This window comes from Lichenostomus cassidix, unplaced genomic scaffold (genome assembly GCF_008360975.1).
Source record: "Lichenostomus cassidix isolate B80296 unplaced genomic scaffold, HeHo_3.0 HiC_scaffold_43, whole genome shotgun sequence".
Lineage (NCBI taxonomy): Eukaryota > Metazoa > Chordata > Aves > Passeriformes > Meliphagidae > Lichenostomus > Lichenostomus cassidix.
Genome location: NW_028147635.1, coordinates 3,302,739 through 3,329,004, shown reverse-complemented (window position 1 = coordinate 3,329,004; position 26,266 = coordinate 3,302,739). Strand labels below are relative to the sequence as shown.

The 26,266-nt window shown below is 48.1% G+C and overlaps 2 protein-coding genes and 2 long non-coding RNA genes across 4 annotated transcripts in view; 2 read left to right on the top strand and 2 right to left on the bottom strand.

Moving 5' to 3' along the window:
• Positions 1-26,266, top strand: part of LOC146421185 (uncharacterized) — a 262,722-nt gene that overhangs the window by 157,039 nt on the left and 79,417 nt on the right. The gene's annotated exons all lie outside the window — the stretch shown is intronic.
• The window catches only part of LOC146421186 (uncharacterized), a 200,937-nt gene that overhangs the window by 113,247 nt on the left and 61,424 nt on the right, over positions 1-26,266 (bottom strand). The gene's annotated exons all lie outside the window — the stretch shown is intronic.
• On the bottom strand, positions 3,311-5,862 carry LOC146421188 (uncharacterized). Its single transcript, XR_014848798.1, has 2 exons — positions 5,763-5,862; positions 3,311-4,359 (listed from the first exon to the last, which is right to left on the bottom strand). It is a non-coding gene; the product is annotated as an uncharacterized LOC146421188 (long non-coding RNA).
• Positions 16,648-17,361, top strand: LOC146421187 (uncharacterized). Its single transcript, XR_014848795.1, has 2 exons — positions 16,648-16,853; positions 17,018-17,361. It is a non-coding gene; the product is annotated as an uncharacterized LOC146421187 (long non-coding RNA).

Below are 26,266 nucleotides of genomic sequence, written 5' to 3'. Positions count from 1 at the left end.
ACATCCCCAAGGGGTGTAATCTGTCAGCCAATAGGTATTTCCTGAGGTGATTTCCAGATCCAGTTTTGAGATATTACAATTCTCAACAGTATCGTTCTGATCTGTAAGAATTCCTTTGTAAGGAATATTCTCCTTCCATCCCTTTCCATTTGCCCTGGGTGCTATTTCCTTCCCACACGTGTTCCCAGATTTTTGTCAAAGCACTGACTAAAGCTCCCCACAGAATTGGATTTTCTGCAGAGAAAATGTGTTGGCAAACAAGCTGTTATAGGGGTTACATTCTGTAATCTGCAAAAATCTTGCACTAACTTTAAGATCACATTCCCCTCCCCAGAGGTTAACAACATAGTTTCTATTGTTATTATAAATATGCAATTAGTCATCATCTTCATCTAGATCCAATAAACAGTATCCCCTTAGAAAATCATATTTGATACCTAAAACAGTAGTATATATATATATATATAACCTGCAGGATCCAGGGTATCAGTCAGTTTTCTCTCTGCTGTATTTAATATGTGGTTGCTGGTTTTACCTGTGTGTGATGAACCCAGGGTTCAATTCCTTCCACCCTGAGGGCAGTGTAGGTTACCAGGAGAACTTGGAAAGCTCCTTTGCACTCTTCCTTCAAGGGTTCAGAGCTCCAACTCTTTACATACACAAAATCCCCAGACTGGAATGGATCAACAGGGACATCCACAGCAACTGGTCCCAACAGGGTTATAAACCACCTTTCCTAAAGAAACCAGGTATAGATTTAAATCTTTTTCTCCCTTTGGATGGATTTCTCCAGGAACTCATGGTGTTTGGTACAGCCAACCCTACAGCAATTCACTGTTTTTGTCCCTGGCTGAATTCTGACTCACAAAAGAGCCAGAGGAAGGGTCTGTGGCTGTTTTAAAGAGGTTTCTTGGCACATTTTACTAATTTGTTGTTTCAAATTCTGATTTATCCTTTCCACTTTCCCACTCACCTGTGGTCACCAAGGGCTGTGTCAGTCCTTTTTTATACCCAGGGTTTTGCTCAGCTGTTGCACCACATCTGCTATAAAATGAAGGCTTCTCCCTGAAGACAAACCAAGTTGCCCCCAAATCTTGGTATGATTGATTAAGCATAATTTTTACCACTTCCCTGGATTTATTGGTGAGACAGGGAAAGACCTCTGGCCATTCAGAAAATTTGTCCACCAATACCAAAAGACACTGATTCCAAATTTGTCTGGGCAATTCAGAGAAATCGATTCCCAATAACTTCCAGATGAATTTCCCTGTTTAACTGTTCCAGGAGGTGGCCTTTTCCTGTTTATGGGATTGTTTTTAAATAAATTGAACAATTTACTGTTACTGATTTTGCAATTTCAGTCATTCCCACACCAAGAACAGAATTTCAGAGATTAGACAGAGGTGAGCTCCAGGCACTGAGGGTCTCCCTGGCACCTGGGGAGTCATGGGTGAGAAAAGCTCTGAGTGGCCAAAGGCTGCTTGGGCTGGGGGAAGTTGGGACACTCTGTCCATCAGATGTGGGACACCCCAGGCTGCTTGTAACCACCTAAACTGGGGTTACAATCCCCACTCAGGAACCGGTGGTGCCATGGGGTCACCCCAACCTCCCCAAAATGAGGCAAGGGGTCCACAAGGCATTTATATCCCCCCTGCCCCAAATTAGCAGAAAGCAGCAGGATCCTCCCCAAAACAGCAACTCCTCACCTTCACAAAATGAAGGGGAGGTGTCACCTCAGCTTCCTGAAGTTAGCAGGAAACCTCCAAAAGCCATTTATAACCCCCAAAATTGGCAGAAAGCAGTGGGATGCTCCCCAGTCAAGCAGTGTAACATTCTCTGACCCGAAGTGCCTTTCACAATACTATTGTCTTCTCTCATTAAATGATTTCATGTGCTTCCTTTTATACTGTATCTAACTATATATAAACACTATTTTTTTAAAGGGCTGTGAGAGTTGTTAGGACTCTGTCCATTGCAATTCTTATCACTTAGACCAACTGTCTTTGAGGGGTTGTGCATATTCTAGTTTCCTTGGATACTTAGAAATTTGCCTGCAGTTTTCTCTGAGGGGGTTGTGGAATTTGAAGTGTCATCTCTGGGGGTCTGAGGTTGTAGTAAACTGATATGGGGGTTCTAGTTCCCTTTAGTGTCTTTTGTTGTGCGAGTCCAGAATTGGCAGGTTTCAGTCCTGTAGCCAATTCTGCTGCTTGTCTCCTGTGGGGAGGCCCTCCTGTCTGCAGTTTGTAGTAGAGGCCTTTCCTTAGTCCTCCTTGGTGTTTTGTGTGGAGCTGTAAAGCTCCTGTTCGTGGTGTTGTGCAGAGCCTAAAAACTCCTGTTTGGAGGGGACCCATGCCCCTGTTTTGTGTTTTGTGTGTGTTTTGTTGTAAAAAGCCAGGATTGACAGGTTTCACTCCTGAAGTCAATTCTGCAACTCCTGCTGTTAGGGAACACCCCCCACCACCCTCCCCCCCAGTCTGTGGTTTTTTGTGGAGAACTAGAATTGGTTCCAACCCTGAGGCCAATTATAAAGCTGCTGCCTTGTGAGGATAGTGTTGTCCCTGTACAAGCTTAGCTATTTGTCATGAGGCTTCCTCTGCTGGGAGGCTGTAGGAAAAGTTTAGGGGAAAAGTCCTATCCTGGGTGGCCAGTGTAAAGATAATATTGTGTTGTCTTTCCTTAGTTAATTTGTTAGTCGCCTCTCTACCCTGCATTGGACTCGGTGCAGAGAAAAATAAAATTTAATAGGAAGCAATCGGTTACTGAAAACGTGATTAGTTCTTTAAAAAGCTTTAGGTAGTGGCATTGCTTGTCACTGAATTCAATCATGTCCAAAAGGAAAATCACTAGAACTAAAGGAGCTAACTGATAAGGTGAACTGCTCCAGGGAGAAAAGCAGAAGCCTACTAAAACCCTGAAAAAACAATAAAAGAGAGCAACTCAAATGCCTTATTCACAGACTGCAACTCTTGCAAAACCTTTTCAAAGCAGTCTCACTCCCTCCACTGAACAGTCAGTCGGAGGTATCCCCACTGAAAACCTGTGGGAAACAACAAAAGTCCTGCAACAGGCACTTCACAGAATGAAAACTCCACCTGAAAAAGTTAATGCAATTAACAACTTGTTCCACTCAGGCATATACTGCCAGGGAAGCTTGTTTCTTTTCTCTTCTCCTCTAGGAATGCAAACACCCTTGCATTGAAGATAAGGAAAACGAGTTTGGGAGCAGAGTAACTGCAAACAGCAAAATCATGCTAAACATGATAACCATTTCTACAAGTAAACTCTGTCCCTTTGTGTTAGCAACAAGAAGTTTTTATTCCCTTTTAATAATTGGCCTAGTGGGCCAAATTTTCACTTTTCTTTTATAGGAACCTACCAACACATGAAATGAAGCTGCGTGAAAGCCAGTGAAAATTTCAAGTGTCACCATAATTGCTTGCATTGTCAGTTTGTCAGTGTTTGTAACTTATTTGTGTTTTCATTGCAAGTGACTTGCTGGAAGATCAAATATTAGTTAAAACATTCTACATATTATTAAGTTTGGTTTTTGTATAACTTGTTTTGTCTTCTTACTGAAAAATAGTGTGACAAATGTGGTTTTGGTTGTATAATTTGTCTCAACCAAGTTAAGCCTGAGAGTTGGTATGAGAACTTATACAAATTTCTACTAACCTTCCCAGTTCTGCCTTGGAAGGATTTAAAATTATTATAATTTGGCTAAATTTTTTGAATTTACTAAGTAGTGAATTAAAGAATCTTAACAAAACACAAACAAATGTTATATGGAAATGACATGAATAAAATACAGAAAAACCTTCTACCAGCTCTCAAACCAATGGCTGTTAAACCTCCTTCCACATATCCTAAGAAAGTATTTTAACTTTGCCTCAAAAATTCAAAAGAAAAAACTAGTTGGGATAATACAACAAAATTTGAAAAATAATTATTTGCATTTTTTTAAATTACAGTGATTGTAAAGCCACAGTTTTGTCAAGATTTGTGTCAAGATTAAATCACAACAGTGTTATAATCTGTCTCTAGGAAAACAGAGCATAGCCCTAATGTAAGGATAAGCTTGCTTAAGAACATTTTGTATGAAAATGTTTTGTATGTTCATTTTGTATCATAAAAAGTAATTTTCATGATGTATAGGATTATCCAGCAGAATAGGAATATTACCTATAAAACTCTACCAACTATATGTGAATGTGGTTGAGAGGAAAACATACATCCCTAATAGATCCATCCACATTTATACCAGGATGCAAAGTTAATCAATTACAATACAAGAGCTGGGAATCCTCTTGAAACTCTGCTAATTGACACATGTTAACACGTGCATCTGCTGAGGATACTCCTCTGTGGAATTTAAAGATAAAAACCAGCTGTATAATTCTATAACCAATTTCCAAACATATTGAAGCAACATCTAAGAGATACAATATAGAGATATCCCTCACACCCACCACCCATTTAGGAACACTAATTCCTGGGCTCACGGGGTGGGGGTACTGACTAATGAAAATTAAATTGATGATTACAAGTGAATTTATGCTTTGAACTATTGCACATATTGGTATGATTACCCATGTTATTGCTTCTACTGTTTCTATCTCTTCTCCTATTATCTTTTTTTCATCACCTCCGTAGACAACCCATATGCTGAAGAAGATTGCTAGGAAAGAAACATTTATTACAATGTTTGAGTCACAGGGTGGCTGTCAGAGACTGAAATAGTTCATGCCTCTAACATTGATATAAAGTTTTGATCATTATAACAAAAACTGTATAAAGAAGCTACAATCAAAGAAGCCTCCCTGAAGATACCTGACTGGGACTTTGGACTGAAAGTCAAACTGCTGAGATTAGATAAAGGGAAACCTATTGTTCAGTCATCTCAGGCTGAGGGAAAGGAATACCACCTCTTTTCCTGCTTCTCCTTTTCTCTCTTTTCCTCCCCCTCTCTCTCATATTTACTATCAAATAAAACTCATACTATTGACTGGCATATGGTCTCATTTGCACCTTAATTCAGGCAGAGCTATTTCCAAAGAACCTTAATATTTGGATCACAACACCAGGTCTGCCTGTTAAAGTGAATGGGGAGTTTAGGGCATCAGGTCTACCCAGTATAAACCAGTATAAACCAGTAAATCCCAGTTTAAATCAGGAAAAGCACCTGGGTGGGAGACACCCCCTGCTGTGCAGGGAAATCCCAGTTTAAACCAGTAGAAATCAGTATAGACCAATTCAAACCAGTATAAACCAGTATGAACCACTATAGCCACAGCAAATCCCAGTTCCCTCCCAGTATAAACCAGTAAGCCTCCCACAGACTTCCCAGTCCATCCCAGTAACTCCCAGTATGGCCCAGTGACCCTCCCAGTTCAAATCAGTAACTCCCAGTTTTAAACCAGTAGAAACCAGTATAGACCAGTTCAAACCAGTATAAACCAGTATGAACCACTATAGCCACAGCAAATCCCAGTTCCCTCCCAGTATAAACCAGTAAGCCTCCCAGGGACTTCCCAGTCCATCCCAGTAACTCCCATTGACCTCCCAGTATGGCCCAGTGACCCTTCCAGTTCAATCCAGTAACTCCCAGTCCCTCCCAGTACCAAACCAGTTCCCTCCCAGTATAAACCAGTAACCCCAAAATCCCATTTCTCCCCTTTTCCCTCCCTTTAAACCCCATTAACTCCCTCCCAGTCCCTCCCAGTTTGTCCCAGTCCATCCCAGTATGTCCCAGTATATCCCAGTACCCCCAGTAAGGTGCCCATGGCCTCCCAGTAGTGCCTCAGTTTCTCCTCCCGCTGTCAGCATGACGCAGCATCAGGGGGGCGGAGCTTGAGCTGGCTGTGCTGGGAGAGGAACTGGGATGGACTGGGAGCACTGGGAGGGACTGGGAGGACACTGGGATGGACTGGGAGAGACTGGGATGGAACTGGGATCTTACTGGGCAGTTACTGGTGTGCACTGGGAGCAATGGGAGTGAACTGGGAGGTTACTGGGATGGACTGGGAGGGACTGGGAATTGGTTTGTGGATACTGGGAAGGAACTGGGATGTACTGGGAAGTTATTCATTGGCATTGGGACGATACTGGGAATGGACTGGGATGTACTGGGAGGGACTGGGAAATTACTAGGCAGTTACTGGCTGGCGCTGGGAGGGACTGGGAAGTTACTGGTGGGCACTGGGGGAGAACTGGGATGGGATTGGGATAAACTGGGATGGACTGGGAAGTTCCTGGGCAGTTACTGGTGGGCACTGGGAGGAACTGGGACAAACTGGGAGGGTGCTGGGGGAAATGGTTTGTGGGCATTGGAAGGGAGTGGGATGACACCGGGATATACTGGGAGGTTGCTGGGAAGGCACTGGTGGCAACTGGGATGGACTGGGAAGGGGTTTGAGGGCACTGGGAGGGACTGGGATGGACTGGGAAGTTACTGGTGGGCACTGGGGGTTCACTGGGAACCACTGGGAGGGAAATGGGATGGACTGGGAGCACTGGGGTGAACTGGGGAGGGATTTGTGGGGACTGGGAGGAACTGGGATGCACTGGGAGGGAACTGGGATAAACTGGGAGGGGGTTGGGATAATCTAAGAGCACTGGGAAGTTACTGGGCAGTTACTGGTGGGCACTGAGAAGGACTGGGATAAACTGGAAGAGACTGTGTGGTTGGCACTGGGAGGATACTGGGAATGGACTGGGATGTACTGGGAAGGACTGGGAAATTACTAGGCAGTTACTGGCTGGCACTGGGAGGGATTGGGAAGTTACTGGTGGGCACTGGGGGAGAACTGGGATGGCATTGGGATAAACTGGGATGGACTGGGAAGTTCCTGGGCAGTTACTGGTGGGCACTGGGAGGAACTGGGAGGGCGCTGAGGGATACTGGGAGCACTGGGATGTTACTTGGAGACACTGGGAGGGACTGGTGGCAACTGGGATGTACTGGGAAATGGTTTGTGGGCACTGGAAGGGACTGGGAGGGGACTGGGATGACACTGGGATATACTGGGAGGTTACTGGGAAGACACTGGTGGCAACTGGGATGGACTGGGAAGGGGTTTGAGGGCACTGGGAAGTTACTGGAATGGACTGGGAGCACTGAGGTGAACTGGGAAGGGATTTGTGGGGACTGGGAGGAACTTGGATGCACTGGCAGGGAACTGGGATAAACTGGGAGGGGGTTGGGATAAACTGGGAGCACTGGGAAGTTACTGGGCAGTTACTGATGGGCACTGAGAAGGACTGGGATAAACTGGGAGAGATTGTGAGGGACTGGGAGGGGATTGGGACAAACTGGGATAAACTGGGAGAGACTAGGAAAGAACTGGGAACTTACTGGGCAGTTACTGGTCGGCACTGGGAGCTACTGTGAGTGGACTGGGATGTACTGGGAGGGAACTGGGATGTGACTGGGAGGGAACTGGGATGTGACTGGGAGTGGATTGGGATAAACTAGGAGTGACTGGGAAGTTACTGGGCAGTTACTGGTTGGCACTGGGAGGCATTGGGATGAACTGGGATGTACTGGGAGGAGATTGAGAGGGACTGGGAAGGAACTGGGAGGGACTGGAATGGACTGGAGGGGAACTGGAACGTTACTGGGCAGTTACTGGTGGGCACTGGGAGCAGACTGGGAGGTTACTGGGAGCACTGGGATGTGACTGGGAGGGCACTGGTCGCAATTGGGAGGGCACTGGGAAGGGGTTTGAGGGCACTGGGAGGGACTGGGAAGTTACTGGGAGGGACTGGGAAGTTACTGTGAATATGGGGAATTTAGGGCATCAGGTCTACCCAGTATAAACCAGTAAATCCCAGTTTAAATCAGGAAAAGCACCTGGGTGGGTGGCACCCCCTGCTGTGCAGGGAAATCCCAGTTTAAACCAGTAGAAAACCAGTGTAGACCAGTTCAAACCAGTATAAACCAGTATGAACCACTATAGCCACAGCAAATCCCAGTTCCCTCCCAGTATAAACCAGTAAGCCTCCCAGGGACTTCCCAGTCCATCCCAGGAACTCCCACTGACCTCCCAGTATGGCCCAGTGACCCTCCCAGTTCAAACCAGAAACTCCCAGTCCCTCCCAGTACCAAACCAGTTCCCTCCCAGTATAAACCAGTAACCCCAAATCCCCATTTTTCTTTTCCCTCCCTTTAAACCTCATTAACTCCCTCCCAGTCCTTCCCAGTTTGCCCCAGTCCATCCCAGTTTGTCCCAGTCCCTCCCAGTCCATCCCAGTCCATTCCCAGTCCCTCCCAGTATATCCCAGTACCCCCAGTAAGGTGCCCATGGCCTCCTGGTAGTGCCTCAGTTTCTCCTCCCGCTGTCAGCACCACGCAGCATCAGGGGGGTGGAGCTTGAGCTGGCTGTGCTGGGAGAGGAACTGGGATGGACTGGGAGCAATGGGAGGGGATTGGGATAAACTGGGAGGGACAGGGAGGGGATTGGGATAAACTGGGAGGGAACTGGGACAAACTGGGAAGGACTGGGAGATTACTGGTTGGCACTGGGAGGACACTGGGGTGGACTGGGAGGTTACTGGGATGGACTGGGAGGGACTGAGAATTGGTTTGTGGATACTGGGGGTACTGGGAAGGAACTGGGATGTACTGGGAAGTTACTGGTTGGCACTGGGAGGATACTGGGAATGGACTGGGATGTACTGGGAGGGACTGGGAAATTACTAGGCAGTTACTGGCTGGCACTGGGAGGGACTGGGAAATTACTGGTGGGCACTGGGGGAGAACTGGGATGGGATTGGGATAAACTGGGATGGACTGGGAAGTTCCTGGGCAGTTACTGGTGGGCACTGGGAGCCACTGGGAGCTACTGGGAGGGAACTGGGATGAACTGGGAGGGTGCTGGGGGATACTGGGAGCACTGGGATGTTACTTGGAGACACTGGGAGGGACTGGTGGCAACTGGGATGTACTGGGAAATGGTTTGTGGGCACTGGAAGGGACTGGGAGGGGACTGGGATGACACTGGGATATACTGGGAGGTTACTGGGAAGGCACTGGTGGCAACTGGGATGGACTGGGAAGGGGTTTGAGGGCACTGGGAGGAACTGGGAAGTTACTGGGAGGGACTGGGAGCCACTGGGGGTCACTGGGAGGGGCTGGTGGCAATTGGGATGTACTGGGAAATGGTTTGTGGGAACTGGGAGGGACTGGGAGGGGATTGGGATAAACTGGGAGGGACTGGGAAGTTACTGGTGTGCACTGGAGGACACTGGGAAGGACTGGGAGGTTACTGGGATGGACTCAGAGGGCACTGGGAGGGACTGGCAAGGTACTGAGCAGTTACTGGTTGTCACTGGGAGGATACTGGGAAGGACTGGTAGGTTACTGGGATGTGACTGGGAGGGACTGGGCAGTTACTGGTGTGCATTGGGATGGACTGGGAAGGACTGGGAGGTTACTGGGATGGACTGGGAGGGGCTGGGAAGCATTGGGATGGACTGGGAAGGACTGGGAGGTTACTGGGATGTGACTGGGAAGGACTGGGAATTGGTTTGTGGGCATTGGGGGCACTGGGAAGGAACTGGGATGTCCTGGGAAGTTACTGGTCAGCACTGGGGGATACTGGGAAGGACTCAGAGTTTACTGGGATGTGACGGAGGGACTGGGCAGTTACTGGTGGGCACTGGGAGCTACTGGGAGTGGACTGGGATGTACTGGGAGGGGGCTGGGATACACTAGGAGGGACTGGGAAGTTACTGGGAGCACTGGGATGTCACTGGGATGCACTTGGATGCACTGGGAGGTCACTGGGAGGTCACTGGGATGCACTGGGAGGTCACTGGGATGCACTGGGAGGTCACTGGGATGCACTGGGATGTCACTGGGATGCACTGGGAGGTCACTGGGATGCACTGGGAGGTCACTGGGATGCACTGGGAGCACTGGGAGGTGGGGGGATGTCCCAGGCCCGGCCTGTTCCATTCCCGCCGATGGGGGGGAGCAGCCATTCCCTCACCATTTCCTCTGCCGGGCGCGGGGCGATCCGGGACCTGCGGGCGGCACGGCGGCTCAGGGCGATCCCGGCCCCTCCCGGGGCTCTCCCGGGGCTCTCCCGGGGCTCTCCCGGGGCTCTCCCGGCCCATCCCGGTCCCGCTGCGATCCCCCCGCCCCTCCCAATCCCGGGACTCACCGGAGCGGCGGCGGCTGAGGGCGGCGCGGGGAATGCCGGGAATGGCGCCGCCGCTGTGCTTTACGGCGGTGTGGCGGGAGGGCTTGCGACGCGGCGGCGCCGCGCTTTACGGCGGCGTGGCGGGCTCTGTCAGCGGGGTGTTCGGGAAGGGAAAACATCTGGAAAACATCTGGAAAACACCTGGAAACGCCCGGAAAAAGCGGATTTCGACCGATTTCGATAAAGCCAAGGGATGGAGACGAAACACCAGAGGATCCAAGGGGCCATTCATGGGGGAATTTGGATTTTTTTCCTCTAAATTAGTTTTTTTCTCCTGGAAATTCGGTTTTTTTCTCCTGGCAATTTGGTTTCCTTTGAAATTTTCTTGTTTCTCCCGGGAATTTTTGGCTGTTCCATTTAAACTAATGGAACTAATTTTTTGACAATAATTTTAACTAATTTTAACTAATAATTTTAACTAATTGTAACTAATTTTTTGACATTGCCATTTAAACTAATGCAACTCGAATTCATACAATAAAATACAGTTTAACACAATACAAGTTTAAATTCATACCATTTAAAACTAATACAAGTAAAGACAAATGAATGCAATCTTAATTACTTAAATTCATACAATTTAAAGTTAATGCAATTAAACAATATTTATTAAAAATTTAAACTAATACAAGTTAAATGTACACAGTTAAATACAATTGAATCCCAAATCATGGGAAATCATGGGATGGCCAAATAATGGGAAATCATGGGAAATCATGGATTGAACAAATCATGGGAAATTACAGATTGGTCAAATCGTGGGAAATCATGGGAAATCATGGAATGGCCAAATCATGGGAAATGCTGGGAAATCCTGGACTGGCCAAATCCTGGGAAATGATGGATTAGTCAAATCATGGGAAATCATGGGAAATCCTGGATTGGTCAAATCATGGCAAATCATGGATTGGCCAAATAATGGGAAATCATGGAGTGACTAAATCATGGGAAATCTGCGGAAATAACAGATTGGTCAAATTGTGGGAAATCTTGGATTGGCCAAATCGAGTAAAAACATTGGTTGACCAAATCATGGGAAATCCTGGATTGACCAAATAGTGGGAAATCATGGTTTAGCCAAATTGCGGGAAATCATGGATTGCCAGGCTTCTGGCAACAGGTCAGGGTAGCTAGCACCCCAAGACTCGGTCCCTTGGTGGACCAATATTTGGCCAATTAGTCTAATATGATTTAAAATACCATTTATTAGAGGCAGAAAATAATGAACATACAAACTTAGAACAGATTGACATACACACACAAAAAAAGGCATAATTGCAGAACTGTAACAGCTAAAATGCAATTATGGGGTAAATGCTTGCAAAAACTATAAAAATAGCTAAAATGCAAGTTAAGAAAGGTACCTATAAGCTAGGCAGAATAATACAATTTAGGAAACCAATGATCTTACCAAAATCTCAAACCTGGACACCTTGAAAGAAAACCAGAAGGAAAAAAACCCCAAAGATCACTCACTATTTTCCACAGGGACACAACAGTTCAGAGTCTGCAATATTTCTTTCTCTAGAGGAAGAAAATGCTTCTGAGAACTGGCATGGGTGAGTTTACAGAATTTTATATATATATATATATCTGCTCATTAACCAAATATTAATACCATTATGATCTATGTATCTACTCACTGCTGGAACAGGTATTTACCTTTCCACATTCAGAATAATCCAGACAAGGCCACATCTGGCCTTGTATGGGGCTATGTATGCCCTTCCAGAGGGCAGCAGCTGCACATTTTCAGAGCAGCACTTGCCAGCCTACAGCCCATCAGGTAGGGAAAGAACTTCCAGCCTTGCTTTTCCAACAGCTCCTGCCAACAGACCATTTGAAGTATTTTTCAGCAATGCTCTTTCATGGGTAGATGTCAAGTGAGAATCAGATGGAAATTGTCAAGTCGACCAGGAAGGGGGACCTTGAGAACAAAACCAATCTCTGTCTGGTTTTCCTGTCCTTCCTCCAGATTTGGAGGATTTTCTGGGGGTTTTCCAGGCAGTTTTTCTGTATGGATGAAAGACTGAGGCAAAAAACATTTGCCCACAACTGCTCAGTGTCTGGTGAGCTCCCCTGTTATCTTGAGTGAAGCCAAACTAGGACGCTGATAGGATATTGTAGAGTTTCAAGATTGTCTCTCCTGCAAAGAAGTTGATTACATTTCAGTGAACTCTGTGTATCCCCAGAACAGTTGCAGCTGCAGAATATGGCCAGCAGCTACCATAAGCAACCCATAAGGCTGCTTTTCTGCAATACAATCCCAGTTCAATTTTTGCCTGCATGTCTGCAGATCTGGGCTCTTCCAAGGGGGTTCTACTTTCTGTGCTCGGTTGTGATGAGAAATTCCAAAGCAGCCAAATCCTTAAGCTGATGGAGAGATGGAAAAGGCTGTGATTACAAAGTATTAGTGTGTGTCTCTAGATCAGTTTTACAGTCCATACTTTAACCAATATACACATCAATTAGAACAAATACTTTTTAAGAGGAAGAAATCAGTCTTCCAATCCCCTGGGAAGTTGGAATACATTTCTTACACTGAGTTTGCTGTGTGCTTCCTGTGGTGTTTGATCCAAGGCAGCAGTAGAGCTCTGTGTGCCAAGCTCTGTTCTGGAGCCTGACCCAAGTGTTTGGATTCTTGCAGCCACAGTGGGCAGTTCAGCCCCTGATGCTCCGACTGGCAGTGCTGGTTGTGCAGCATGGACAGCCTCCAGCTGGCCATGGAATGAGCCTGGGGAAGAGGAATTGCCACCACTGACTCTGGACCTGGTGCTTGAGACTCTGGAGGAGATGATTTCCTGCTCCCCACCTGAAAGGTCTCCCTTTGCTCAGGTAACTGCATTGGAAAGAGATGAAAAGGGCTGGACTGAGAGCTTTTGAAAGTTGTTGCATGGCTGAGAAGAAAAGGCTTCTTGAATTGAGCTGTGAATGGACAGGGAAGGATTTGCTTGGTAAAGCAAGATTTGCAAAGGAAGAGGGAAGGAAAAGGGGGCTCATCCTTAGTGAGGACGAGAGGTGTTGGCCAAGTTTGGGTGCTCCTTTCTCCTTTTCCTGGGAAGAATCCCTAGTGCAGGGGCATCATTCCTGGTGATGCTTTGTAGGTTCTAACAAGCTTAGCTTGATGTGAAATAGGAGAGTGTTTGGAGAATTGCCCCTAAAGGCAAAGTGTCCTGCCCAGGGAGGGGCATGTGAGAGGAGCCTCTGTTACAGCACCAGCTGTGGGCTCTGCCTCCTTTTGGTTGGAAGGCCAAGGCAGAGCAAGGGCTGGGCTGCAGCTGCTGCTGCTGTGTGTGCCCTGCTGTGTGTGTAGGCACTGCCAGAGCCGTGTGAGGGGATGTGCTGCAGCTGCAGCTTTCTGGTCCTCTCTGTAGCCTCCAGTCGAGTTTCTATCTGGGAAATCCTCAGCTGAGCAAACTGCCCAGTCTTGCTCTCCATGTTCCAGAGCTTTGTCATGTTCCTCTTGGATGTCTCTGTGGGAAGAGATGTGTGTGTTCCCATCCAGTCCTGGCAAAGCTGCAGCCTGGATGAGGCTGTTGTGCTCAGGGCTGTGGAGGGAGGAGCACATCCCTGTGCCAGGAGCTGGCAGGACTCCTTCCTTAGTGCCCACATCATGTGTTCAGTGTCACCCCCACGTTCAACCTTGTCAGCATTGGCAGCTTCTGGACTGGGTTTGAGAAGTCTATCTTCTCCACTGCCTTTGGGTGCCAGACCTCCTTGTTAGGAGCAAGAGATGAAAGTGAGTGAGCCCTGGAGCCTTTAGGGAGCAGATGTGTTACTTCTGAGGCCCTGTGAGTTGTGAATTGGAGGGAAGGACAATGTTGGTGCTGCACATGAAATGGTTAAGGACTCCTTGAAGCCCAGGGGCTTCTTCTGTGTTGAAGTGCAGTTCAATCAGAGACCATTAGTCATTGTGTTTGACAGATTCCCTCTTTGACTTAGGAATCCACTTTCTCTTAACTCTTGCCTCTTCCCAGACTTGCCTGAAGTGTTCAGTGTCTCTATAGGCACGGGCGATTTTGCATATTATTACACAGCTTTGCCAGAGGATTCCTCCATTTCATATAACATGCAGACCCATTGCCTTCTCTAGATTTACTGTTGAGGAGAGGCATATTCAAGGCAGGAAATGGGATTTTTTGGAATTGTCCATATTGTATAGCCAAGTGTGATGACCTTTTGTCTTCTGTAAACTCACCCAAGCCAGTTCTCGGAAGCATTTTCTTCCTCAAGAGAAAGAAATATTGCAGGCCCTGAACTACTCTGTCCCTGCAGAAAACAGTGAGTGATCTTTGGGTTTTCCTTCTTTCTGGTTTTCTTTTAAGGGGAACCCTGGTGTCGCCCCTGAGTCTTCAGGAGGGGAGCCTGAGAACATGGCTGCAGCAGAGAGAGCTTTGCCTGGCACCGTAAGCCATGGGAACAGTTCCCTGGAGCCCGAGGAGCTTGGTAAGGAGAGAGCCCACATTGGTTGAGAGAGGTCTGAGATGGCTGCTGTGAGCCTGCCTGTGGCAGGAAGGGAGATCAGAGGAGTTGAGTTCTTGTCTGCAGGCTTGGTGCTTCCTGGTGCCTTGAGTTCCAGCAGGGCACTGGCACAGCCTCCCCGGTGGAGCCCTGCCCTCCACGCTTCTCTGGTGGCACTGACCCTGAGTTGTGTGGTGTGGCAAGAGAGCAGGGAATAAAGCTGACCTTCTGGCACTTGTGTCACCAAGCTGAGTGTCCCAGTTTCCAGCTGAAGTCCGTGGATAGGTTTGCTGCAGGGTGGCAGTGCTCTGGAGGCAGCGCTGAGTGACTCTTGAAGTAACTGGGGAAAATGCCAACAAAAAGCCAGAGTAGAAGGCTGAGCTTTGTGTCTGAAAGCATTAAATCAGTGTAGTACAGGTCTGGTGACAGCTGTAGTGAGACACATTAAAAATACAAGCGGTAGAACCTCTGAGGCCAAACAAATCACAGAACACAAATGCAGTAGCTAAAGTCAAAATTTACATTTCCTCAGATTAGCGAGAACTAATAAGAGAGAGAGAGCACTTTGGATCTGCATTCTCGAGCAAAGCTGGTGCAGCCTGCAGGCCTCGTAGGGAGCTCTTTCCCTGCCAGCTCTTCATCCCAGAGCTGCTGGTTGAGTTGGAGGAGCTGTTGCTCACTGCAGAGGGCACTTTTTAGATGCCAGGGACCAGTGCTAGTTTGTAACTCAGCTCACATAACCCTTCAGCTTCAGCCATTTCAGTGAGGACTGAGGTGTCTCTGTGAGCACAGAGAAAGACCAAGGCTGGGTTCTTTGTGTGAGCTGGGACTGTGTGTGTTTCAAGCTCTCCTGGGTGCCATTTTCACTGCGGGTGCTACAACTTTATTGGGATACTCCAAAACTTGCGAAGTTCTGAAAACTTGGAAGGATCCCTCTTGTGTAAAGAGGAGGCCTCAAATTCCCACATGAGAGTCTGCCTTTCGGGCAATCTTTTACAATCTTTGACAGAACTACAATTCCTTCCAAAGGGAAATATTCATGAAGGCCAGATATTGACTCAGTGTTCTCTTTGTTTCCTAGACATCCATCTGATCTACCTCGCCAGGAGGGCTGCCCTGCGTGGGACACGGAGACCAAGGGAGAGCCTGTGAAGATCAGACAGGTGGGATCCCTCTGTATATATTATGTTTCTAGATTTTTACAGTTACATTTTTATACCTATGTAGATTTATTTCTAGAATTATAAAGTTGTGTTTATATGTGCTTATAGTTAAAAATCTGTATAGTTTGATTTAGATCCATTTACATAAATATAGTTATAGCTGTGATTGAATTTATATATCTGTAGTTAGATTTATAGGTTTTCATAGATACATTTATATGTAATTAGAGTAAGTTTTATATGCATATAGTTAAATTAAGGAATGTATATAGTTGGAGTTTTATTAATATTTAGGTACATGAATTAATATTTGTGTAGGCATAGGCTTACTTTTAACCTCTTTCCCTGCTCTGCTTTCTTTTTCATCTTTTGCTTTTCCCCCCGTGTCCCCTCTGTCCCCTCTTCCCGTGCTGGGTCCGAGCTGGCGGCCGGCCCGGGCGGAGCAGCAGTTCCAGGTGTCCCCAGGTGTCCCTAGAACAGTGAGAGCAGCTGGTGTCCCCTGAGGAGCTGCTGAAGGACGGTGAGACTGAGGGGCTGAGGGGGCTGAGGAGAGGTGACACTTAAGGGACAGTGAGCTTGAGGTGCTGGTGGGGCTGAGGGGACTGTGGGGCTGAGGGGTGTGGGGGAGGAAAGGGGAATGGTGGAGCTGTGGGTTCAGGGTGAGCTGCAGGGGATGGTGGGGGCTGAGGGGACAGGGAAGTGGCACAGGCTGAGGGGGGTGGCAGGTCTAAGGGGACTCGATGTGTCAGAATGGACTGTGGGGGTCTGAAGGAACTGGGGGGGCTGTGGGTTTGCTGAGGGGATGGCAGGGCTGAGGGGATGGAGGGAGCCAGCAGGGAGCACAGAGGGGTCCAGGACTGTGGCTCTGCCAGGCCTTGGAACCAATTCCTGTGTGTACAATTTTGCCACAGCTTCCCTAAATGCCTCAAGAACATCGGAGAGTGACAAGAACCATCAGGGAGAAGCTGAAGGGCACCAGCAAGAGCAGTGAACAGGGAGCTGCTGCTGCTGCCCCCCGAGAGCCTGGGTGAGGCCACAGGGCCGGTGAGGCAGGCTGGGGCTGAGGCTCAGCCTGCTTTTTCTTTCTCACCCTGCTGGGGAGGCTCTGAGATTTTCTCTTCCCTCACACAAGTGCAGCTGCTGCCCAGGGAAATGTCCCGATATTGACTCAGTGTTGCCTTTGCTTCCCAGATGTTCATCTGCTGTCCCTGACCAGGAGGGCTGTGCTGCACGGGAGGAAGAGACAGAGGGAGAACGTGTGGAGATTGGGCTTCTGAAATCCCTTCAGGATATATTTATAGATTTATATAATTATATATGGATATTTAGATAGGTAGATTGATGTTTGTATAGTTAGATTTCTATTTCTATTTATTTACATCTGGTTTTATTTTTATGTTTGTGCTAGATTTTCATAATATAATATAATATATATATGATGTAATAAATTATTTTTGTTAAACTTAAATTGATATTTGTATATTAATTCTTAGTGTGGTTGCAGCAATTTGTAATAAATCTAATTTTTTAACTTATGTTGATTTTTGTGTACTTACATATCAGAAGTGCAAGTGTAATAATCTTCAATAAATTTAATTTTTAAACTGAAATAAGCATGAAGTTGTGTTTTTCCAAGCAATAAGCAAATGTAAACATAGTATTGCTGGAGGATTTTGGCAGTGAGTGAAGGGGACTGGGGGAAATTCTCCAGCCATGCCCAGCAGCTCCCCAGTCTCAGTCAGGCTGGCAGTGAAACCGCAGATTTGGGATGGCAGCAGAGCCACACGCTGGGGAATAACTCGCTGCAAAGGCTGCTGAGCAAACGGGACTCCACTGAGCAGAGAGCTCCAAGCAGGAGCCACCCGGGGAGGAGAAATCATTCACAATGAAACACAGAGAGAAAATGTGGCAAAACAGATGTGAGGATACTCTGGGAGTCTGATAAAATGCTCTAAATCAGTGCTGTCTAGGTACATCTTCAGCAAAAATAATTTGTTAAAAATGAAACACCTTCCATGAAAGACGAATGACACTTTTCCCCTTCACTCACCCTCCTTTGGAAGTGCAGCATGTCCTTCTTCCTGAGAAGTTTTGCCCTTCAGCACCTCCCTCTCAGTAAATAAAAAGCTTAAGTACTCCCACTTGTCACCATGAATGAAAACAGCCCTGCCCTGGTGACAGCGTTTGCAAAGTCTTCCCTCCTCCTGTCCCCACATCTCACAAACAGAACCATCCCCTTCGTGCCCAAACTGAGCTGAGGTGAGTGAGGGCTTCAGGAACTCAGGAGGCTGCAATACCATCACACATAGGAAGGTTTTGCAAATTTGAAATTAATGAATTTAAAGGGTTTGATGGTGATTTATTTGATTTAGACATTTTAATATGTGTACTGAAGTAGGAGTTGGCAATAATTTTTGAGCCTATACCATAATTATAGAAAGCACTCCCAAATGAAGTGAAGTAATATCTATTCTCATGTTTGCACAGATATTTGAGTTGTCTACCACTTATTCCAATATAACTGATATTATTCCAAATCTTTTTTAGCGTTTATCTACAATGTCCCGCAATCTTTTAGTTTGAACCTTATCTGCTCTTTGAGACATATATATATAAACCTTCTGATCAACAACAAAAAACCCAACAAATCCACAAACAAATTATAGACAACATGATACTGATACAGAGGGTGTGGGCCTGTTGCTCTGGGCAGAGGTGTTATCAATTTAGCCTCATTATCCAATCAGAGACGTAGATCCAATTAAAAAAATTTATTAATTAAAAGCAAGCGGATATCAGTCAAGTCAGCGCTGGACGGGCAGAGATTCAAGCATATCTCTATGCACCGCGCCTCGGGCCTGCAGAGGACTGAATTTTATAACCCTTTAGTACCCCACTCCCCCCGTATGTCTTGATTGGCGTCTCTTCATGAATCCTTGATTGGCTGTTGAGACGTCTTGGGCTGGTGTGCTCTGCGTTGGGTGATGGTTACTGGGCCTCCTGGGATGGTCTCTCCGTGGGGGTTGCACAGGGGGAGGTTTTTATGGACCCCTGAACCACATTCCTTTTGTATCTGCCTCATAGGGGCTGCACAGGGGGAGGTTTTTTATGGCCCCTGAGCCAAATTCCTTTGTATCTGCCTCATGGGGGTTGGGCAGGGTTCCTAACAAGATTCGTTTTTATAACAGCAAAAAAAAAAAAGAAAGAAAAAAGAAAAATAAAAGGAAAGGCAATTTTAAGACTTATCACCTTTTTCAAACAGTTCGTGAACTAAACTGATTGTAATTTATTACAGAGGGACCTACCACCATCCCCACTCCTGTTCTGGCTCCTCCTGGGACTGGTCCAACCCTGCAGACACAGCCACAATTTGGGGGTGCCTGTGACCCCTGGGGTGGGCAGCCTATGTTGTGGCAGCTTCTTCCTCCTCCATTGAGACTGCAGGGCTGCTGGCTGGAGTCCCCATCCAAGGCAAGGAGAAGCTGGAGCTGCTGGAGCTGCTGGAGCTGCTGCTGGCTGCTGGGCTGTCATCCTCACCCACAGCAGCTGGGAGCACAGAAGCCTCTGGGCCTCCTCTCTGCACTGCCTCACAATGATGTCAGTGGTGCCCTGGACCAGTGGCACTGTGTGTTCCTCCAGGATGTCCTGCAAGCTCTGGGTCATGATCTCCTGGTCTGGCCCATACATACAGAGAGCGTGCAGGATGCAGCTCTGTGAGATCTCTGCAAGCCACCACTGCTCCCTGTAGATGGTCTCCATCCTGCTGCACAGCCAAGTCTGCACAGGGTCCAGGAGATCTTTTGTTGACAGAAAAGTTGTGCTCAGACCTGAGGCAGGACACGGCTGACAGCTCGGGCTGGTGTCTCCTGAGGAGAAGAGGGATGGGGTGGCACAGGGGGATGGGGGCTGTTCCCTGCTGGAGCAGGAAAAGTCAGTTTTGTGCTGGAACAGAGAAGTTCTGTCACTGGAAATCAGTGTGATGTGTGGAGGGTTTTACACCAGGTTTGCACCTAAGTTGATGCTAAAGAAATACATGAAGTCCCAACGTACACCTAAGGTTTGCACAGCATACTTTAGGCTGGCAGCTGAGGGAGCATAAATTAAATGGCCTTTCCAAGCCAAAACCCTGATGAGAAATGTTGCTATTTCTGCTCTCATTCGTTATTATAGCAGAACAACCTATTTGATGAGATTTGGGAATTGCAGCTCTGAATTGTGGCCAGATTAAGTCAAGTAAGTCGTTGCTGTGCATTTATAATTGTGGAGGTCATGATCAGTGCAGCTGCTTCTGTAAACCAAAACAACTCTTTCAAGATACTTCGTAAGGAAAATATTTTTTCTTTTTCACTCTTCACTTCAAAGCCTCCTCCAGGATGTACATCAAACAGGTCATTTAGTTTATCTTTTCACAATAACAGAGAACTTCCCCTTTAATCCGCCTGAATTACACAACTCTCATCTGTATTAAGGAATTTCATTTTGTCTCTGCTGTAAAGAAGAGATTTCTATGCAGCAGGGCTGATAAAGAACAAACCCAAATTAGAAAGAGTGGTATTTGTTCGAGATCCCATTACTCATCACACACTTTAAACAACCCATACCATCAAGCCCAAAGCTAATATGGCTCCTTGTTAAATATTTCTGATGGGTTACACATCCTTGTGTGAAGAAGGAATTAGGATTTAAAGCTGCTATTTATGCTTGTATAAGCATTGTGTATGAACATTGCATATTCAAACTGCAAAACAAATGTCACCTGTATGGTGTATGTGATAAATTACAGAAGGTATAGTTCACGAAATCGTTTAGAAAATCAATAAGTTTTAATTCTTTACTTTTGCTAAGCTCTGCTTTTTAGTTTTGCTTTAACAGAAAGAGTTCCTGTTTTAGAGCCAAACCTTTCTGCTGCAGGTTTGCAACAATTGTAACTCTTTTCGCAAGGCCGCTCAGCAAGCCTTGTGTGATTCCCACGGGACACAGTCTAACTGCTAGCAAGAAAGAAACCCCCCCGAGAGCCGCGTACCCCAAACCACAACCAACCAACGCAGAGAACGACGATTCTGCGGCCAATCGAGACACCCAAAAGAACGCCAGTCAAGACCCACGAGGGGACTCAAGGGAGAGGGTAAAAAGGGCTATAAAAATTGATGGCTTGTAATCTTTAGGCGCGGTGCTGCAGGCGTAGCAGGGAGGCTCGCCGCGCCCGCCCAGCGCTGTAAATTGGCTGCAATCTGCTTGCTCAATTAATAAATTCTTTAATTGGCTCTACGTCTCTGATTGGTTTTTGAGACCCAATTTATAACATCCCCTATTGTCCTTTATTAAACTTTTAAATTTCAACAGGAGAGTGAAACTCGTTTTTCACATAATGGATGCCTTTCTCTTGGAATGGACAACAGACCTTCATGTGTGCAAGACAAAAATGCAGATCAGAGGAAACAAATTTAAAAGTTTTATAAACCAAGAACAATCACTGACAAAACTGCATAAGATTTTTTAACACAATAGTTTTTCTTTTATTTAATCTTTGGTCAGTATGTATGTTGCTTCTAACTACCTCTTTATGTTTTTTAAACCACAGATATTTATCATCATTTCTTTTTAGTATTTGTGATGCCTTTTGAATGCCATATACAACAGATTGATGCAATCAAAAGTTGTTTTCTATCTCAAATGGACAGAAAAACTTGTTTCTTCATCCCAAAGAGACTAAACCCCTTGTGTTTGGCATCACAGCTCACATAACTTTGGTCCCAGTATCTCCACAGGGGATGTTGGCCCTGGGTCAGCCAAGTGGTGATGGTGACACCCTTAGGACGGCCATTCGGGCAGGTGTCCGAAGTCATTGGGAACTGCACAGACCTTCTATAGCAGCAATGCCTGTCTTGATTCTCTCTGTCTTTATCCCCTCTTTTTTCTGTCTGTCTTTACTCTCTCAGCCTTTATCCTCTCTGTCTTTTCTCTCTCTCTCTCTCTCTAGTCTCTCTCTATTCCCTCATTCTTTAGTCCCTCTGTCTTTATTCTGTCTATATCCTGCCTTCATTCTGTTTTCATTCTCTCTGTCTTTATGCTCTCTTTATCCCCTCTGTGTTTTTCTCTTTACTCTCTCAGTCTTTATTCTCCCTCTCTTTATTCTCTCTCTCTATTCCTTCTGTCTTCACTCCTTCTGTCTTTATTCTCTCTGTCTTTACTCTCTCTATCTTTACTCTCGCTGTCTGTTTTCTCTCTCCATTCCCTCTCTCTCTATTCTCTCTCTCCCCTCACAGCCGAGCAGGGCTGGCGGGAGCCGCGCTCCCCTCAGCGCCCCTGAGCAATGGCGGCAGCAATGGCGGCGCCGCTCCCTCAGCGCCGCCCCGGCCCCGGCGGGCGGGGAGCCCTCGGCAGCGCCCTGGGGGCAGCAGGACCGAGCCCCGGCCCCGGGCTGTGTCCCCGTGGCGCCGCAGAGCCCAGGGCACACACGGGCAGGGCACTCGGCGCCATCGCCCGCAGCCCCTTTGGAACCCAGCCCGGGGCTCGCCCTGCCTCCTCCAAGGCCCTGCTGGGCTCCAGCTGTTGCTCAGGGCTCTGTGGGGATCTTGTGCTCGGCCCGAGCGGGCTTTGTTTGCAGCCCGGGCTGCTGAGGGTCAGCCGTGAAATGTCCCTGCAGGGCACTTTTAATGGGATCAGCCCGGTGCTTCCTTTGTGCTGTGCCTTGCGCTGCTGTTTTATTCTGCTTTTAGAGCCTGCCTGGGAAGATCAGCCCCCAGGAGAGCAGAGCCTGCTGAGAGATCCAACATTCTCACCCTAAGCAAGGGATGGAACAGCACACACTGCTGAAAAGACTCCAGCTGTTCTCAAGGCATACGGAAAGCTGAAACTGTCAATTTTGCTATTTGGTGCTGCATCCCTGTATAAAAGAATGCCCTGAAATGTCAGCTTTCCAGAAAATGTCCTGCATTGGTGTTTCCCTTGCTGGTGACAGTCTTTTCAACCCAGCCTTCTGGGGCCTGACCTCTCTGCTGCTGTAGTTCCATGGACAGAGGTTGTTGTCTTTTCCCCCTTCCCATGGGCAGGCTGTGTTCAGCCATCTCCAGGACAGCAGGGCCACATCCCATGTCACTGTGACCTGGCAAGATAAAAACCATCACTCCAAAAGTGCCTCCCTTTCTCCTTCTTCTCAGGCATTTGGCCCTGGTAGTGGGTTTGGCTGCTGGTTGCTGCAGGAGGGAGACCACTGTGACACTTTGGGGCACATGGATCCAAGGAAACCCTTGTGACACTGTGGAGCCTCATGGAACCTGGGGGCCACTGTGACACTGCAGGGCCTTGTGGAACCAAGGAGACCATGGTGACACTGTGGCACCCTGTGGAACCAAATATCCATTGTGACAGTATGGGACCTCATGGAACCAACTGTCCTTTGTGACAGCACAGATCCAAGGAGTCCATGGTCTTGCTCATTGTTTATGCAAAGCTTTTTTATTCCTCATGGAATCCAGGAGAGCCTTGTTACACAGCAGAGCTTCATGGAACCAAGGGTCCGTGGTGACACTTTGGAACTAAGGAGACCATTGCTGAGAGTACAGAACCTCATGGAACCAAAAGTCCATGTGACAGAGCAAGGCCTCGTGGAGCTCCTGGCAAGTGGCAGCGCTGCAGAGAGACAGCTCTGCCCAGGAGCAGATCCTGTGCACAGCCCAGCAGGGCTGGGGCACTGCCAGGCCATCTCAGGGACACCAGCAGGGCACACCCAGAGCTCACCGGTGCTCAGCATTGGCAGGGGCTGTGCCATGGCCCAGAGGGGCTGTGTCATAGCCATGGGCACCTCTGGGGCTGTGTCAGAGAGCCACAGAGCAGCTGTGATGTCAGAAAGGGGCTGTGTGACATCTCAGAGTAGGTTGTGTGAGGTCACAGATTGGACTATGACATCCCAGAATTGGTTGTGTGAGGTCATGGAGCAGCTACGGCATCACAGAGGGGACTGTGTGACATCACAGGGCAGGCTGTGATATCGCAGGGTTGCTGTATGACATCAGAGCAGGCTGTGCAGTTACAGAGTGAGCTGTGTAACATCATTGAGTGGCTGTATGGCATCACAGAGTTGGCTGTGTGACATTACTGACTGGCTTGTGACACCACAGAGCAGGCTGTGACATCCTAGAGCAGGGTGTGGTATGTGACATCAAAGAGAGGGCTGTGGAATCACTGGTTGGTTGTGTGACATCATACAGCAGGCTGTGAGGTCAGAGAATAGACTGTGTGACATGACAGGGTGGCAATATGACGTCATCAAATGTGCTGTGACATCACAGGACAGCTTCATGAGACCATAGTGAAGGCGGTGTGAAATCACAGAGTTGCCTGTGACATCACAGAGTGGGCTATGACAACACACGGTGGCTGTGTGACATCACTGGGTAACTGTATGACATCACTGGGGAGGTCACTCTACCCCAGCCCCCCCTCACAATTCCCCCAGACAAGTCCAACGCTGCTCATGCACAGAAGGGTCCCCTGTCCCCCCAGGTCCCCCCTGCCCCCCAGTGCCACAGCCTCCCCCAGAGGATATTCCACGAGATTGACCCCCAGAGCCTGACATGGGGACAGGGGGGACAGGGCCCTGGGGGGTGGGACAGGGGGACAGGGACCCCCCAGAAGTGTCCCTGTGTCCCCCAGGGCAAGAGCCTGGCCCAGGGCTCCTTCACCCTCTTACGAACGAGGGCTTGAGAACACCTAAAAAATCCCCAGCAAAGGATGAGCAAAATCAGATTTAATATTCAGTGACAGCACAACAAAGTTCCTTGGCAAGAGTCACTCTGCTCCTGACTGGACAGTTCAGGCACACCAAGGGAAAAAAGCAACAACAAAACCAGGCAATCAAACCAGAAATGAACCGAGAACTGTCCCTGTGTGTGTCTGTGTCTGTAGGTGTGACAAAAGGATAGTGAGAGCAAGGATAAAAGGAATGCAGCCTAAGAGCTTAACAGCCCTCAAACTTAACAGAACTTAACTTCTACATTAACCTTAACATATACCTTAAACTTAACAACTTAGCAAAAGAACAACCCCTAGCAGCATTTCACTTAGCTCATACCTTATGACTGAACCTCACTTACAGGCCTAACTCACTCAGATATCCAAGGCACTTCAACACCTCCCAGAGCAGCATTTCTCCCCCATTTCCAGAGCACAGGCACATGTGTGGGCACACAGACAGAAAGAGGCAGTGCCAGGGAGCTGTCAGAAATTGCCCTGGAGGGCAGGGAAATGCTCACTGCGGATGCTTTTGCATCTCCCCAGCAGGTGAAGGGTTGAGCCTGGAGGAGTGGGGGGATCGGCCCAGGGTCCCTCGTTGTTCGGGGATGCCCCAAGTGCAGCAAACGGGAGAGTTCCCGGCTCGGAGAGGCCCCACTCAGAGGGAGCTCACTGCTCCAGGAGAGCTCCAAGGGGCTCCTTTTGGAGCCCTGTTGATAGGGCCCCAAGAGATGGGCTTTAGTCACAGCAATGTTTCATCCTGGCTGCACGTCGCATCAACAGCTTTCTCTGACACTGTGAGAACAGGGATGTTGTGCCACTGAGGGGAGAAAAACAGTTCCCAAGGCTGCTCCTAAAGCAACCAGGAGCTGGTTGGACAGCAGCAGTGCCTGGGAGCAGACAGTGTTTGTGATCAGCTGCAGAGGAGCTGAGCCCAGGGGCTGTTGGCCAAGGCTGAGGCCTAACGAGCATTTCTCAGATCCAGGGCTGCCCTGGAAAGGTGGTGGTGGGGATAATTCCCACCCTCAGTGTGCTCCCAGTTCCTCCCAGTATTTCCATGTCTGTGCTCCAAGTGCTGCTCACAGCCCTGATCCGTGGGGATGGGAATGTCCCGCTCCCTTCCCGGGGCAGTGTCACACCTGAGCCAGGTGTGCAGGGCAGGACCTTGCCCTGACCCCAAGCACTGTCCCACCTGCAGGATCTGCTTCCCATCAGCCTCTTCCTCCTGCAGCCCCAAGCCCAGGTTGGTGCTAAACAAAGGGCGCTGGCTCAGGGTCATCCCCCGGTGGGGGCTGTGCACCCCCTCTGCCCCCTCCCCAAATTCCCTCCTGGGGGGAGCAGGAGCTGGGTCAGGAGCCCTGTGGGGAGGGAAAAAGAGGTGACACTTGGATGGGGGTCACACATGCTCTCAGAAACACACATGACCCCTGTGGACAGCCTTCACCTTCTCCCGCAGGGCCAGGAGGATGAACTCCAACATGGAGCCCCCAAACCCCAGCAGCACCTTGGGGGGTGGGGTATGGTGGCAGCTTTGGGGATCTGGGTTTGTCATGACCACTCAAAAACCCTCTCCCAGCCCCACAGCACGCTCCCAGGCCCCTCAAACTACCCAACAGCTCCTCCTAGGATGCTCCCAAACCACTCCCTGCAATATCAATGGGCCCAAGAGCCACCATGACCCCATTCCCATCTCCACCTAAACCCACC